The sequence below is a fragment of the Camelus bactrianus genome, chromosome 4, assembly GCF_048773025.1.
Source record: "Camelus bactrianus isolate YW-2024 breed Bactrian camel chromosome 4, ASM4877302v1, whole genome shotgun sequence".
Lineage (NCBI taxonomy): Eukaryota > Metazoa > Chordata > Mammalia > Artiodactyla > Camelidae > Camelus > Camelus bactrianus.
This window is the reverse complement of record NC_133542.1, coordinates 100,940,046-100,957,677: the sequence shown is the minus strand read 5'-3', so window position 1 is coordinate 100,957,677 and position 17,632 is coordinate 100,940,046. Positions and strand designations below refer to the sequence as shown.

The 17,632-nt window shown below is 34.7% G+C and overlaps 1 long non-coding RNA gene across 3 annotated transcripts in view; it reads right to left on the bottom strand.

Moving 5' to 3' along the window:
- The window catches only part of LOC141577564 (uncharacterized), a 541,558-nt gene extending 536,354 nt beyond the window's left edge, over positions 1-5,204 (bottom strand). For all 3 annotated transcript variants that reach the window (XR_012506821.1, XR_012506819.1, XR_012506820.1), the window contains exon 1: positions 4,983-5,204. This is a non-coding gene — a long non-coding RNA (uncharacterized LOC141577564). The remainder of the gene's footprint in view (positions 1-4,982) is intronic.
- Between the last annotated feature and the right edge of the window lie 12,428 nt (positions 5,205-17,632).

Here is a 17,632-nt window from a genome sequence, read left to right as displayed (position 1 = left end):
TGCCCTTATATGACAGAGAGAGTGAAAAAGCGAGGTTTAGAGAGGGAAGAAGGTTGAGAGAGGGAGGGAAGAAGGATAGCTGGTCTCTGGTGTCTCCTCTAAGAGCACTAATTCCACCATAAGAGCCCCACTCTCATGATCTCATCTCAACTAAACTGCCTCCCCAAAGCCCCATCTCTAAATACTGCAACACTGAGGGTTAGGATTTCCATGTATGAATGTGTGGGGAACAGAATTCAGCCCATACTATATTGATAAAAGCACAGGCAGAAGGTTTGGGGACATATGTCCTTAAGTTGACAGATTCAGTAAAGTGGATTATTTTTATGAATATGATTACACATTTTTATTTTGATATATACTAAAGCCATTTTTATTTTCTTCCCTTTGCCCAAGTTCAAGAACTTCGTTCCTCATTCGGGCAATGAGGTAGTCCGTGAAGAGTGAAGTGCCTGGTAAATATTAAGCTATGTGTTTTTTTCAATGTAGGTTATCCCTCTCTGTCAACAAAATTTAAAAAGCAGTAATTATATAAGCACTAGGTTTAAGGCAAGGAAAATAAAAAAAAATAAATTATTTATTTTTGAACCCTACAATAAACTTCCTGAAAATTGCTGGAACAAGATCTTAAAAGCTACATTTCAACTGTTAGAACCATTTGCTTAAGAAGTGTAGGGAAAACTGTGAACACTAAAAGGGGTATATAAAGAGATGGAAAAAAACTGAAAAAAAGACCCTTCAACATTCACAAGAGGAAAATTTACAGGTTTCTGAACCACTAGATGTTGCCCAGAAATGAGTGTTACAAGCAGCTAATGCCACAGGGACAGAGGAAGACCTGCCCATGCATTTCAGGATGACTTAGATCTGAGCAGGTCTAGCAAGGGAAGAACAGAGCCGCAGACAGGCATGCAGATCAGCCCTCACACCACGCTGCGCTGCAGGCCTTCTGGCAATGCACATGTCACCCTGAAAGATGCGAATGCTGATTCCTTTACCAGGGACCCAAGAGAGAGTGATTATAAGCGAGATGTGCCTGAGTTTACCATGAATTACCAAAATTATTCCACCAGCCAAGTTAGTTTCAGTTATAGGAAATCAGGATTATATATGCTCACACGTGAAATTTATGTGATTTTTTAAATAATTTCTCAGCTACTGTAAAGACAACAATAATGTTTGAAGAATTGGATAGTTTCTTATAAACGTCCATTTTACTCGAGGTTGGAACTCCTGTACCTGATACACAAAATCTCCTGAACACACTTCTCATTTTGACTCACTCCTTTGTGGACACAGGCTTCTGCCTTCTTTCTCAACATCTAATTGCTGTTCAGTACTGACCTGTCCATGGGCTAAAGCCCTTTTATCTCTGTGTCAGCCAGTTGGTTAGGATTCCTTCCCAGTTCCCCTCGAACTGCTGCATCAGTGACACACATTCAGCTGGAAGCAACAGCAGCCAACTGAAAAGAGCTATTATCGGTATGGATGATATTTACTAAGGGGTCTGAAGGTTGAGAGTTAATCACTTATTAATATTACCAAGAAACTAAGCATTTTCCAGATTCCATCTGGACCATAATAGCTGTTGATTTTTTAATTAATAAGATTTTCAACTCAGGATCACAATATAGCTGTTTTAATTCCGACAATTGATCAGTTACAAGGTGGAAAGAAAGGAAAAGGAATGGGGCCAGTAAAGAATTCTCTAGCATCTGTCTCTGTTAGAATTTGCCAAAGGCTATCCCTGAACTTTCCCACTGGATTTCCCTGTATGTTTCATTGGCCATAGGTAGGTTAAATAATGATCCCCAACCTTCAGGAGTATTAAGAAAAAAGCTGTCTTTCCCAGAGATTGCTACATTAGTTTTGAACAAAATTAGAATTCCATATGCTTGGACAGCAAGGAAGAATGTATTCATCCTGTTTGTGATGAACTCTAAAGATTATGTTTCTTGTTTTCCCAACAAAAAGTTATATCCATTTTCTTCATTCTAAAAGATTGCAATTTGAATTAGTATTCCAAAGGAATTCGTACAATATCTTCTGTGTTTATGCATGCTGAGAAATGCTTCTTTACTTTTCAGACTTCAACATGCTAGCCTAAGGAAAATGACGACGTGAAGCAAATTGGAATAGGACTGTCTCCTTCCCACCATTTCGTTCAGAAGTAAATCCCTCCAGATCACACCACTTACCAAGACAATCCCTCCGGTTTCCAGATGTACATTAAAACTTTAATGTTCACATGCTTATGAAAATACATGACTCAGATGATTGCCGACAATTTCAATGAATTCTTTTATCTGAAAAAACTGACAATACCAAAAAAAAAAAAAAAAAAACCTAATTTTCCTTTCCACTGAGAAATGCCTCTTAAATTCTGGAAACTATAATTTTCCATTTTGGCTTACAACATAAAGATAAGAGTTATTTTTGCTCCACTGTCTTGAATAAACAGTGTACTAACATCGTCTAACACAATGTATGCAGGATGTGCTGTCAACTTAAATGTGTGAAAAAATTAGATTGTGCATGTTCATTAAATGCCATATTGTAAAATAAGAAGATGGTACCATTTATGTGTGTACTGAGACTATAGATAACATGCCACCTTAAGTTTTTTTTAAAATCAATGACCTTTTACCAAGTTTTGCTGAAAAAGCAAGAAAGACAATCAGCTAGTGAGTGATTCGAAGACAATATTGTACTGCTTCATAATTCTTTCCTAAAATCAGCCCATATCCAGGTATTTGGGGGAAAGAGATGAAGAAAGTTAGATTATACCATAGAGAATTTACATAGTCAGTGAACAGCTTATCACTGTACAAATTTTAAAGAGAACAATTTCAAATGAATCATTGCATTCTTAGAGAAGATACTTCAGAGTTCAAATCATTATAATGATTGGTGTGTTATAAAGCTCAAATGACAAAGTCTAGAATTCAGCGTTAGTTAATGTCTGAACCCTCAAAGCTTTTCATGTTTTCTTAATATCTCCAATTTCCATCCTCTGGTGAAATTATGTCAGTCACAGCACTTTATTCATGAGCGTATATTTTTCATACCTACATGTTTAGGTTTGGCCCTAAATCCCTAAATAATTTCCTTAGTTCACATCACTATTTCGCAGGAACTTCTAAAAAGCTCATGAAATATTATTAGCTTCCACATCCCACTTTCATTACAAATAGTCTTATCCTTTTTCTACCTTCTTTAGTTCTTATTTGCCATCTTTTAGTCTGTCCACACTTTCCAGCAATCCTGAGATTGTCTTGCCCCCAAGACTAGGCAAGCACTAAGGTGCAGAACACTGCCTGTGCCCCTTAGCAGTTCATCTCAGGAATGAGCCAACCACCGAAAGCAATGCCATCTGTTAAAGTCCCAGGCTAACGTCACCACCTATTTCTTTCTCCCACACAGCTCCTTCCAGCTCTGTCCTCCCATCTCTATAAAAAAGCCTTCTCCCGTTTTATTCTGAGACAATGTTAGATCCTGAGATTGGTGTATTCTGCCCACTACAATACTCTCTTTGAATAGTTTCTTTAAGTCTCGTTTATTTTTAAATGATGCTAATGAGCTTGGAAGAGGACCTGCACCTGCGATGTTGGCTGCGGTGTTTTAAGAAACTGGTCCCTTAACTAACCTGTGCTTAAGATTCCTAACACACAGAAATATGATACAATAAATGTGTGTTGTTTTAAGCCACTAAGCTTTTAGTAATTTGTCACCCAGCAATGAAAAACCAATAAATGTAGAACTGCACAACATGAACCTGAATCCCAGTATAGATTACAACTTAAGGTTGCTTTCTTTTTAATAGAAAAACTTTCTTAAGCACTTAATACATTCCATGTTATTGATTTTTTTTTTTTGGATCTTACTTGGTGTTAACTAGGAAAAAACACTTTATTCTCAAGATTTACTATCCTTAACATAATTGTCTATAATCATTTAAATAGAATTTTACATTAAAAACCTTAAAAATTTAACTATAACATTCCTCAAAGGAATTTATCATCTGCCAGATGGCAGCTATTGTCTATAAACCATCATCTAATATGAAAACAGACATATACTAATAAAGCACAACAGACAGAAAGAGAGAAAAGTGAAGGGAAGAAAGTGAGCTGATTTTGAAAATACGCAGAATAAGAACATTGGTGTTTGGCTGTGGACCAGACTTAAACCTATCCCAGCATCAAAGTGTTTGGTATGAAATCTTCCCAGACTTGAGTCACTGAGGTGTCTTTCATTCCAATAGTAAGTTCAATACATATATATATACACACACACATATATATACACACACACACATATACACACACACAGATATATATATACACACACATATATAAACAGTCTTCAGAATTTGAGGCTCAAGCTACATATTTTTCCATCTACAGCAATCACAAAATTGGAGATGCCTTAGTCTCTACCTAGCACCAGTCTTTTTTTGTCCCTCTAATATCACTCATGCGCTTTCAGACATTGAACAGAAAAGCTAAGTGAGGCTTAATTACTTCTGCCTAAAACAATACACCTTTTCTTCTTTTCCTGCATGAGAAAGACTAACCGAACTGCCACTCAGCATTATCTTAGTTTTGGATATGTGATGTCTTCAGACTTTTTCACACTGGAATCCACATTACCATAACAAGCCATGAAAAGCAACCGATTTTAATTTAACACAGGAATTGCCGTTTGTTGTACTCTACAATATAGCAGTGTTTTCAGAAACCCATGATTTTGCCCAAGGTGTACAAGGTATTTTTAAAACATAAAATGTACAAACATACACATGTATAAAAAATATATATGTATACATATAAACTTTTATCTATATATAAACTTTAAACATTTGATGTAGAAAAATACTCAGTCATATGAACCAATAATAATAAAAAAAAAAAAAAAATAGAAGGTTGGCGTCCTCAGTCTGATCACGTAAGGAACTTCTGTTTCATTACGGGGAGTCTTACCTGAGCTCGTGACCCAGCATCCAGGCCTCAGGGCTCCCAGTTCCTCATTCCGCTCTTACAATTCAGGTCAAGGGTGTTTCTTCCCAAACGTGGCAAGGATAAACAAAACAAAACAAAACACTTATTTTTAATTGGTTTCTTGGAACCAAATAGCTTGTCTGTGGTCTATTTGAAGCAGACTAGCCAAGGCGGGACGCCAAGCCAAGCGGCCTCCTGAGGCGCTCGGAGTGGAGCTAACAGCCAGGAGGCGGGGCGGCGCAGGGAGAGCTGGGAAACGCCTCGGGCAGTTAGGGGAGGGGCGGGGTAGGGGAGGGGTGGGGGCGGGGTAGGGGAGGGGTGGGGGCGGGGCCAGGCCCTGCCCAGGTGCAGCTACTCTGCAAGGAGCGAGCTCATTTAAGGCAACAGCTAAGATGACTCTTCCGAGAACAACCTGCTACAAGAGGCAGAGAACCTGGAGGAGGAGTTGGAGATGGAGGAGAAGTCCACTGTACGACCTCCAGGGTTCTAGCAAGAGCTCCAGCTTGCTACCCTGTGTAAGAATGTTCTCCTTAGCAGATGTGCACAATTGATCAGGACCAATTACTGGAATTCGAGTATTTGGCCAAGCAGGAGGAGCTTCGGAGACAAGATAAATACCCTGCCAACGTTGTTGAACAATTAGATGCCGTAACTAAGGGAAATAGAAAAAAATCAAAGATTTGCTGTTAATGAGTCTAGGTGTGTATCTGAAGGTTCTAAGACTGCCTGAAACAACTGATGCCCCCAAAGCCACAGTGACAATATTCAGAACTAGCAATTGAAAACTTTTGGCAAAGGGAGAAGGAACCACGGGAAATATGACTGGTGGAAATCAATGTGCAACTTCTGGCACCTGACAAAGTATCATGACATAAGGGGAAACAAAAAATGAAAACCACCACCACATACCACAGAGTAAAAGAACTATCCTCCTGACACGGTACTCCTTGTAGAAGATGAAAGGACATCTGTGGAAGTGAAGTCTCTGAAAATTGGGTAACTTTTATATGTTTTCAAATGTGAGGTCACAAAATCTAGGGCTTAGTATTTGCAGCTTAGAATTGGGCAGATGTGCTAGAATTCCCCTTAGCAAAATCTTAGTATGTCTTGTTCTCCCTTAAATGTACAATCTACTACTTCTGTTATGGTCAATACCTGTAACATCTTTACAAGTACTCTGTTTTTTTCTAAGATGGTTAAGAAATAAAAATAAGAAGATATTTGTATGTTTTTATGCCATAAATAACTCTCAAAATTATGTTTGCCTTTTAGAATCCTATGTCACATACACACAAATTTTAGAGGCATTTTTTTTTATTTAGGAAAAAAAATGTTTTCAAAGAATATTTGATGTTCAGATTTTTAAAAAGTCCCGAAGTGCTATCTAAATAAGATAATTATATTTTATGTCAACAAAATAAATGTAAAAATAATTCAAAGCTATATAAATAAAATTTACTGTAATAAGTGCTTATTCCAGAGACATGTTAAATATTTTCAATAGGAATTTTCAATTAATATTCATTTCTACAGTAAATTATAATGAACAATGCAAAGCTATGAACCACTGTAAATAAAGTTAGATTTGTTTTTAATCTTAAAGAAATGTATTATTTTTGAGTGTTTAACTATGATTTGTATTCCTTAGAAATTATATTTTTACTATTTTAATGTACTCTGTTAGCCATATAACTTTTTTCAAACTGGCAATATACATCATTTTAGGTCTATTAAATGCTTTAATTTTTCAGAGATCAGGAAAGCCTACATTTTTGAAAACTTTTGGATTTCCATTTTTATTCCACCAGAAGTTTTCAATATAATTTTTGCTTGAATAAAATACCCTTTCTAATAGTAATTATAATTGCATTAGTAAAAAATAATTAACATTTGTTGGTCCCCTGCTATGGGCCCAGCCATGAATTAGATGCTTATAGGAACAGTGACTTTTAATCACCACAACTCTGTAAGGCAGCTAATTTATAGTTACTATTTTATTAATTGAAAATTCTGGCTGATAAAGGTAATAGAAGTCCAAGGTTTTGAAGCTGGTAAGTGGAAGACCCAGATCTGGTTGGAACCAACAACCGTGTTCTTCATCGTTAAACAATACCATCTCAAACTATAAATCTTCCTGTCTGGAGGAACATAGAGAGAAAGTGATGTATTGACTAAAAATGTAGCCAATTAAAATGTAATCAAAAGATTTAGGTGTGATTTGTATAAGGCACCATAGCTTGACTGGTAAAGCTCAGTCAGAGTGGAGGGTTGCCCTATGGTGGCCACGGGTATGACTACCATCAGCTCACTGTCATCACTGGATTCTGCTGTTGCTCACCCCTGGAACCTGCTGTTACTGAAAAAATAGCTCTCACAACTTTTTTTAAGTCATCATTTTTGTAGGAAAGAAGGTTATTTTTTCTCTTTCTGAAAACCCATCATGTGGTTATAAACACTGAAGAACTGATATGTTTTATCCTATGCCTATGTACATTCTATGTGTCGAGGGTATATGTGTCATGTGAATGAAATGAATTATAAAAAGAGCACTGCACCATATACTATTACAGTAAACCCCAAGGCTGATATAAATTTTAACAAGGGAATCTTTTCAAAAAGGAAAGCAGAATATCCTGAATCTATGTCTTATTACTATTAAAATACTATTAAAATGGAACATAAAATTCCAGATTTATGAGGAAGCCAAAAGGGATAAGGAAAATGCAAGTTTTCCTTATTTATTTTGTACATAGTATATTTTTCTTCTTTGAAATGTTGGTTATGCTTTATTTGTTGCAATTCCAACGCAATAATGATTTTGATCCAGGTCACATGAAGCATGATTCTAGAAAATGCCGGAAGGTAATAGATGACAAAACAACTTATTTTACTCTTTTGTTAAATTACAAAAAATTTACACCCAATTTCACTACATTATGAGGTTTTTTGTAGTTGTTAAAAATTGTAGTATAATCAGTTTACAATGTTGTGTCAATTTCTGGTGTACTGCATAATGTTTCAGTCATACATATACATACATATATATTTGTTTTCATATTCTTTTTCATTATATGTTACTACAAGATATTGAATATAGTTCCCTGTGCTATACAGAAGAAGCTGGCTGTTTGTTACGAGTTTTTGAAGTCAGTATAGATGTACCGCATGTGTATTATCTATTATAATTTAAAATGAAAGAGCCCACAGTCACAATCTGGGCTCCAGCCTGCTTTCTTTTCATCACATTGACTGTCTTTGATTTGAAGCGAACATAAAGCCTCACACATTTTATGGTCAATAAAGCTTCCAAAACACACATTTTTAAACTTCTAATGTAAATATATTAATAGTATTAATGTGATTCCTCATCTCATCTCCCCAGAACTCCTTTCTTGAATTTCCATTGGGAAGCCCTGAAATGACCTTAAAGTCGGCATTCTACAAGTAATTTTTAATTTCCCCTCTGACTAACTCCAAACTTTGATTCTCATAGTTCTGGTAACTGAATCACCATTCTCCAATTCACCAAGGCTAAAAACCTGTTATTGGCATTGATTAATCCATAGCTTTTTCTCCCAATAGCTAACTAGCCAATACATCTAGCTGACTGAGTTTTCCTTCAAAATATGACTTGGAGTCATGTCATTCTTTCTATTTCCTCTGCAACAATCAACATTCATACCTTGTTTTGCACCTCAAACTCACTATTCTTTTAAAAAAATGCACACACATTTACCTATCTTTCTGTATGTCTGTCTATCTATAAAATAACTAGAATTGACAGATAATTTTATTATGGTTTTAAGTACCATTTAAGAGTTGTAACTGTGGAAAATTACTCAAATCCAAGAAACGCATTTTTCTCAGCTAGTAAATGGCAATAATTACTAACCAAAAAAATCTAATGTAAACATTAAATACAATAGTTTTATAAACACATTAGTCTTATGGAAATATAACCATAAGGGAAACTATTATTTCTTTATTGTTTTATTTGAATTTAGTCTGCCCTTTCTTCAGTCAGTCAACCATTCACTTAGTCATTCACTATTTATTTGTTCAACAAATAATCACTTGTTTGGGAAGCACTGAGCTAGGTCTTGGAGGTATAGATTTATTTCACATGAATTTAGATTTATGCCAATAAATCTCTTTTCCTCACAACAGCGAAAGACATTTAAATTCCAGAGCCCACAACCATATAATTATTTCTCTCTCTCTCTGATTTGGTGCCTGGCCTTAAGGAATGTACATCACACTAGGGTAGCAACTGTATCTGTTAGCACCATGATGTTTAACATGCTTTTACAGAAGTATTCAGAATATTTTTCAGTACACACAAGATATCTAAGTCAATAAAAAGTATAGACTTTAAAGAGATGAAAGTGTAGCTGATACTTAATAGACAAGTATAAATTGACTAAACAAGAAGACAGATAAAAGTACATATAAGGATGCAGATATAGCAAACGGTAAGGCCTAACCAAGCCCTTAGTTATAGAATGAGGTTATAACTATTCAGGGAGACTTTCACTGTTTAGAGATTTTTGGAGTCTAATTCTAAGGATGGTGAATATCATTTTTGGTATGTGTGCAGGGGAAAGAGAGATTTATTTCTAACTTTGAGATGTATTCATGCCAAATATGCTCCACAAGCTTTTTTTTTGGAAAGCAGTTTGCCATAGTTTGTACTCCTGGGAAACGGTCTCTGAGACAGTGATTTGCCTAAAGGAAATTAGAATGCTCTGGGCAATAGGACCTATGAGGGAGTAAAACAGATGACTGGTTGTTGAGTGTGGGCTGTTTCTGGGGAGAGGATTTATTTTAACTGAGGCTGTGCAGGGCAATTTTAGCACAAGGACCCAGTTGTGAAACATAAAACGTAACTTTTGGACAGCTGGGAGAAACGCTTCTGTCCTTAGGTGGGATCTGTGTGGAAAAATATGGAACAGGGAAGAACAAATCTGATTCCATATTGGGTCTGTTTCTTTTATTTTAATCTTTAATTTCTGTTGTTTCTGCTACAGGTTAGGAATGTTGCCCATTGTCTGAAATATACAGGATAGCCCATTCTCAAGGTTCTCACCTTAAAGATACAGCACTTTTCTATTCATACAGAGATAAAAAGTTGCAGATCAGAGAATAATATTTGTCTTATTGGAGGTTTATAGGAACATCATGATCTGACCCGCATGGACAGCTGAAATAACAAAGGATTCTGACACCAAGAAGTTTGTAACAAACAGCCACACTGTCTCCCCTTTTGATATGAAGGAAGCCCAAATTCTAACTGGGATAACTTGGGTAAGATGCTTCTTTGGGACACTAGCCCACCATCTTCTCAGGCTACTGACTTTCCAGATAAAGTCACTATTTATTACCCCAACTACTCATCTCTCAATTTATTGGCCAGTCCTGCCCAAGCAGTATGAGCTTGGACTCAGTAACAAATACAGCTTGAACAGTATTCTACCAATGGCTGATTTAGGGTCCACTTGCTGCATATAATAAAGTCATCCATCTGGGAACAACTCTTCCAGGACCCACATTGCTCTCTTTTTCTGGGTAAACTTAGAAAAGAAAGAATATGTGGATAAATCAGGGTCCCTACCCCTGTATCTGGTCTTGGTGTCTCAGTTGATACCAGACTCTCTCCCTCCATTATTCTAGATTGTCATCATTATAAATTCCTTTCACTCTGTGTCAGTACCTACGTTAGACCATGGAAGACTGGATGGCTTTACTTTTGCCATGATTCAGATGCAGACAAAGATCCTCGGAAATGTCACCTTGCCCTTCTATGTTTGTAACTGCTGCACTTGTCCATCTAGTGTACAATTGGATAGGCAGGTAACAAAACCCACCATCATGGATCACCTTGGCACCAAACATATTATTCCTAGCTTGCACCATGTGACAGCATCTCTGCCATTCCCTAATGATCAGTCACTGAAGTGGACAGAAGTTGGTTATTGCAGAAGAGGCTCAGAGGAGTTTTCATAAACTACAGTGAGAAGCCACAGTAGATAACCTTTGTCAACTGGCATTTTTGGTGTATTTTTGTGACTTTTCTTTCATTTTTCTCATAATTTGTCTCTCTAGGAACCAAAGCATAGTGTTAAATATATCTCCAAACTTCGAACAACACAATCTTAAGAGAACAAGTTTATGAAACAATCATGAAGGCAGCTTACATAAGGAGATTTAGTAACAAGTTGCACATTGGTTGGGATTTCATGAAGATGCATTTCCCAGTACTCTATAATCAGCAGTCGTTTACTTTAGGCCAAATTCTGGGGCTTCTGTTTCTGTTATGCCTGAAAGTCTACTATTATACTTATTTTGAAGACTGGTTTTCCTTAGGCCTGTGGGATTTTTTTTAAGTCCTGAAGAAAATCATTGGCACATTTTTAAAACTACATCATTATGACTATTATTGTTTTGTGTTTCAGAGTATTTTAAGGCTTGCAAAGCATGCTTGTATTAAATATTTGGACCTGATGATGATTTCAAAAATGTATTATAAGTAAAGAATATGACCTTCATGTACAGGCAAAGCAACTGATGGTTCAGATAGGTCAGGAGAAAAGCCAGGTTTTGAATTTATGTTTTCATATTTTCTACCTTTTCATAAATACACAAAATGGAAGAATGCTTGGAAAAAGAAGCAGTTTTCTGTAAGTCAAAATCAAGACGAGTTATCATCCAGGCAGCCAAGAACAACTTTGAAATGTACACAGTCTCTTGCCTACCTCTCCCTCAGTTAGAGATAAAATAGGAAGTCCCTGCGGATGGCAAGTTTAGACTCTTAACAGTCAACAATCATTCAGGTCCACAGGGAGACATAGTTATCATCTAATTACAGCTCTCTAAGTCACCAATAAATGGTGCCTTCATAAAACAGACTTCAGAAATGTAAAAGGCTTGCCTATGTATTATGATTCAATAAAGCAAATTTTTCAGCAAGGACATTTCATATACTTGCATCTTTACATTGTATTTTTTAAATAAAAATTATATTCTCTAGTTTATTTTTAGAAACAATATATTGCAAGTCTAGAAGATTTTCATCTGAGGCCTGGAATACACAAAAGATACCATGGCCTCACGTTAGATTCAGGTTCATTAGTCAACAGCAGGAGAACTTTTCACAAATATGCGTTAAACAAAAGACAGGAGAATCATGAGAGTGGATTGATTCAATTGTCATGTTTGGAATATGACCTACTGAAACCAGAAAAATATAACCTTTTAAACAAGACATTGCTTTTTAAAGTGGACAGTGTCTAGTCCTGTTAATCCCATATAAAATTTGGTTTAGGATATAAGGAGGGAAGAGCATCCTCACTTATAGTTAAAAATAACATTTTTATCCCATCACATGCACACGCTATTTTTATTTTTTATATAATTTATACAAATATTACTCAAAAGGGATTGTTATAAAGAGCAGGAAACTTAAATCATATTATTTATTATTTAGTCCAGGCCCTGGTGATTAGAGTTATGTTAATGCTCAAATTACTTCACTTTCCTAAATCTTAGATCCCTACCCACTGTCAACAGGGATAATTACACTACTGTACTTTACTTACAGATTAATTTTGTCTGTATGAGGAAAAGGATATTAAAATATGTTTTCAAAGTAATTAACAATGTGAAAATGAGATTTTTTTTTCCATTTTCAACATAAATAGCCATAATGTGGTTGTTTAACTAGATATGATCCTTTGATTCACAATTCATGCTATACCTGAGGAATACTGGATCTTTTCATTAAAAAATAATCCTTAATCATTTGAACATGTTTTCTTTATCTATCACATAACTTTGATTTCAATTAATAAATACCAATTATGATATTTTTCTTTCATGGAAACATTACTTTGCCCCTCCCTCAAGTTGTGTTATGTTAGTTGCATTTATATTAAGCCATGATGCAGAAATCCTGAAGATCAATAACATTGACTTTAATCCTATTAGCTCTTTTTATTTCTTTTTTTTTTTTTTGATTAGTAAGCTACAATGGGCTAAAAATTACCAAGTTAAAATAAAAGCACCTCTAATAAGACAAAAGAATGTACTACAGATCTAATTCTTCTTGAATGTAAGGGGTATAAAGCTCAGAAAAAAAAATACGTAACTATGATGATGTGGCACTAGGGTTACATGGGTTTTATTACAGGAGCTTGCAACCACCCAGCTAAGTGAGTTCTGACAAGTCATATTATCTCTCTAGATCTTTTTTTCCCCATGTGATCAACTCTCTGCCTTTCTGTCTTGAAAATTTCTACAGTGAAGATATTCTTGTTTATCTTATTCTTTTATTCTATAGCTTTTCCATCCAGATAAAAGATTTTGTTACCCAAAATAACTACATCATATGGTTCCTACGCTTTTGATGATAAAAATTTTAGAAAAATAATCTAAGTGGAAAAATAATGTATCATTAAGAACTATAAAGGAAAACTAACTTGTACTTCATCACTTTAATTATTGGCTGAATATGTAGTCATGAAATATTGGAAAATGGACAATGTTTCATGAAATACTGGAAATTTATATTAAAAACAATCCTTTCTTTAACACAAATGGTTTCCTGTGTGGTAAATAAAATTGAGTGCCAAATATCAAACCGAAAAATATAATGTGAAGAAATATCTAAAAAAACAAGCCCAGCAGTTCTATTTTTTAAAGTTTTAAAATATATTTCTTGTCTCATAAACTGCTGAAGTGAATATACATAGAGCTACACTTGACAAGAAAAGTAACAATATGTCTACCAAAAGAAAAAGATATAAAGCTTTCTGAAATGAGAGCACTATGAGAAAAGGAGAAAAACAGGACAACAGTATCCTTTTGAAAACTGAAAAGTAATGGATCTATTTAACTGATCTGTTTTAACTGATTTAAACACCCAGTTAAGCAAAAAAAAAAAAAAAAAAAAAAAAAAAAAAAAAAAAAAGGCAGCTTAGAGAATAAATCAAATAAATCCTATTTCCAGAAATTATTTTCCCGAAACCTCTGTAATTCCAGAAATAATAGTAGGGGGAAAAAGAATAAAGAAAATTATCAATGAAATAATTCAAGACAACTTTCCAATATTAAAAGTAAAAAGGTAGCAGAAAGAAAGGACCCACCTTGTGCCCTGTGCCTAGAACACTGATTAAATAGAACATCTTGTGAATCCAGAACACTAGAGGAAAAAAAAAAAAAGAGAAGATCATAGAATTTTGTAGGTCCTCCTCAGGGAAAATAGATGTAAAGAGATAAACCATAAAGTAAAAAGAAAAAAGAATATAAAAAGTAAAATGGCAGACTTAAGTATTAATATATCAATAATTAAATTAAATATAAATGATAAAAAATGCACAAATTAAAAGACAGATATTGGGAAAATAAAAAAAAAGAGTGTATGTATAAGGAGTTGTAAATTATTTTAACTTTGGGATTATTAGTAATAACACTGGAAGCAAGGAATCATTGGAACAATGGCTTGAAAGTTCTGCAGAAGCATATTTTATAACCTAGAATTTTATACCAAACATCCAAACAAGTGTCAGGATAAGTTAAATACATCATCAAATATTCAAGTTCTGAAAAACTGCCTGCATGTAGCCTCTCTTAAGAAGTAACTGGAAATTAGTCTCCATCAAAACAAGAAAGCAAACCAAGATTGACAAGTATGAGACACAGAAACCCAAATCCAACACAGGAGAGAGGCTGTATGCATGTCCCCAAGATTACGGTAAATGCATATCCTATACATCAGATAACAGAGTAACAATACCAATTTGGAGCAGACTGAAATGCACAAGGTGGAGGGAAAAACAGATAAAATGTCATCAGGCAAGCCTTTGACTTGGTGGAACTAAAGAACTAATTTCAGAGTCTAAATGCTGTTCTGTTATTTATGGTTCATGACTTTTTTTTCCATGACCAGCAGTAAACATGGATAAGTCTAAAAAAATAATGCCTAGAATTACAAACCAAAAATACTGTTACTCTGTATGTAAATTTTTACGTATTGCTTCTTCAAGAAGTATGTCAATTACAATACAAGCACTATAGTTGTAACATCCAGAGAATAATAACAGTGGATTTTTTTCCTAAAAAACAAAAAACCTTTTAACTTGTTTATGCAGATATTTAGACTCCATCTACAACTTTCATGAATAATAAAAAATATGCCTAGAAATTCATTTAGTTTGGATATTTAAAGAGTAAATTAGTGAGAAATGGTCACTGAAAATCCCTTAAGACATAATGATATAATCCAAATATTAAAGGAGATTTAATATAATCTATAACACTAAGAAGCATTTTAAACACTGGCAGACACATGTGTAGTTGTGTGCTACAACACGTAGTTCTTAAAACGTGTATTAATAGTTTCTTTAAAAGCTCTTTTTAAATTAACAAGAAATTAATATTTTTAGCAGCAAATTTTTGTTTTGAAGTACTTACTTTCCTCCTTTTAGTCTTCAAATGTAGATTAACTTTATAATTTCATTACAGACATGATGACAAAAATCTGAAATATCATGTACTAGTATCCAGAAGTAAAGCTGATTAATTACATTAAACTGATTTACACAAAAAGTTAGAGGCAACTACATTTTCTTTCACATTTGTTGTTGTTATTGTTTGTGTGGGTCTTTAAATTTAGCTATAAATCTAAGCAGTTAGGGAAATACATAGGATCCTGACTTCCTCACTGTTACTTGTACATGGAAAAATAAAAGAATATTTGTAGGGAATTTATTTTATAAATAGAACTCAAAATTATTTCCTTGCCATATGAAAAATTAGGTGTGTAGCAGAAATGAGTATGATGTGAAGAATCAAGTTTCATTTCTTGGAGTCTACCCTTTTCAACTAGATTGGTATTTTTTACAGTTTTCTGAAATAGAATGACATGAAAAAGTTTAGGTCTGTGGGGAAATTCTATGAGTTCTGCTCTGAACAGTTCAATTTAAGGAGTCTGTGGATTATAACTACATCTATTTAGCAACTAGATTCTAGGTTAGTGCTCATGAGAGAGATATGAATTAGGAAGCAGATAGAAATCATTAACAGCTAAGGCCATTAAATAACCCAAAGGAAGTATATGGATTAATATGAAACTTGGACTAAGATAGAATCCATAGACATACCAATATTTAAGTTGTGGTTGACAAAATACACATTAGCATCCAGGTAAGGCCACCACCCATGGTAAAATAGCATTATAGAAGCCATTGGCAGACTGTGTACTGAGGGCGGATGACCAACAATGTCAAGCACTAAGAGAAAACTTTGATACTTTGATGACATTAATATAGAGGAAGAATGGGCATGGAAAATACATTTTAGTCCATATTGATAAATACATAGAGGCAGTGAATATAGGTACCTATTTTAATAAGCATGCCAGGAAACCACCGGTGACAGATTTAGTCCAAATCTACGGTTCCAGGAATGAAGGATGCTCCAAAATCCTCAGCAGTGAGGCTGGGCTTCCCATAGATGTGTTAGAGTCCCAGAGGTGATTTGGGGGAAAAGACAGTGGAATTATAAAGAGTCAGGAACCAATTCTATGTTCCAAACTCCAGAACATTTCTGAAATTCCATAGTATTTATATGGTAGGTACTTGGTTCCAGGCACTTTTCTAAGTGCTAAACACTAAGATGTAGATTTGCCACAATCAATGTATGAAGTAAGCAGTAGTTTAATCATCACCCCACATCCTAAATTTGAAGAAAATGAGGTATAGAAATGTTAATAACTTGCTCTAGGCCTCAAAAGAAATGAGCACTGGAACCAGGACTTGATAGTAGCCCATTTGATCCAGAAATTAGGGCGCTATCCATTATGTTCACACCCCTTTTTGGCTTCTGTATAACAAACCATACTTCCTGGTTGACTGAAAGAATGCAAACACAGTGGACAGGCTTTGGAGAAGAAAAAGTTAATTGGAGGAGTTAGTATCAATCGTCCTGGATGGACCTTCCTTTTTCCTGCCTTTCCCTCTCTCAAATATTACTAATAGTCAAAGATCATCATGCCAGTTACAGTCATCTTCACCATTCCCAAATGACAAAAGCTTCTGCTTAATTTGTAAATACTATAACTATTAAAGGACAGTTTACTACACATCCACCAGTTCAAATGATAGAAATTGCTTTTTAAAATCACTGATCATATGAAGGAAAATGCTTCCAAACAACAGAACAGCTTTGATTTATGAGAAGAGGGGAAAAAATTGAGCTTATTTATAAAGAATAAAAATTAACAACAGTAGAATTATATAACTTTCTAAAGCATATGTTCAGTTTAATTCCAAAACAAATAATTTGTTTAAGAAAAACAATTAATAAGCTATAATTTAAAAAATCTGTGACATTGACAGTAGAACACAATGGTTCATTAGATTCACTTGGCATTATAAAATTAACAACAGAGTAACCAGGGCATTATAATTTGTCAAATAAATAGGATAGATAAATGACAGATGGGTAGATAGAAATATACATAGATAGATAGAGATAAGCAGATAAAGACATAGAAACAAAAGCAACAGATATTCACTATTGCCATATCTCAGTATTCATTTACTAGGCTTCCTTAGCAAAGTACTGCAAATTAAGTA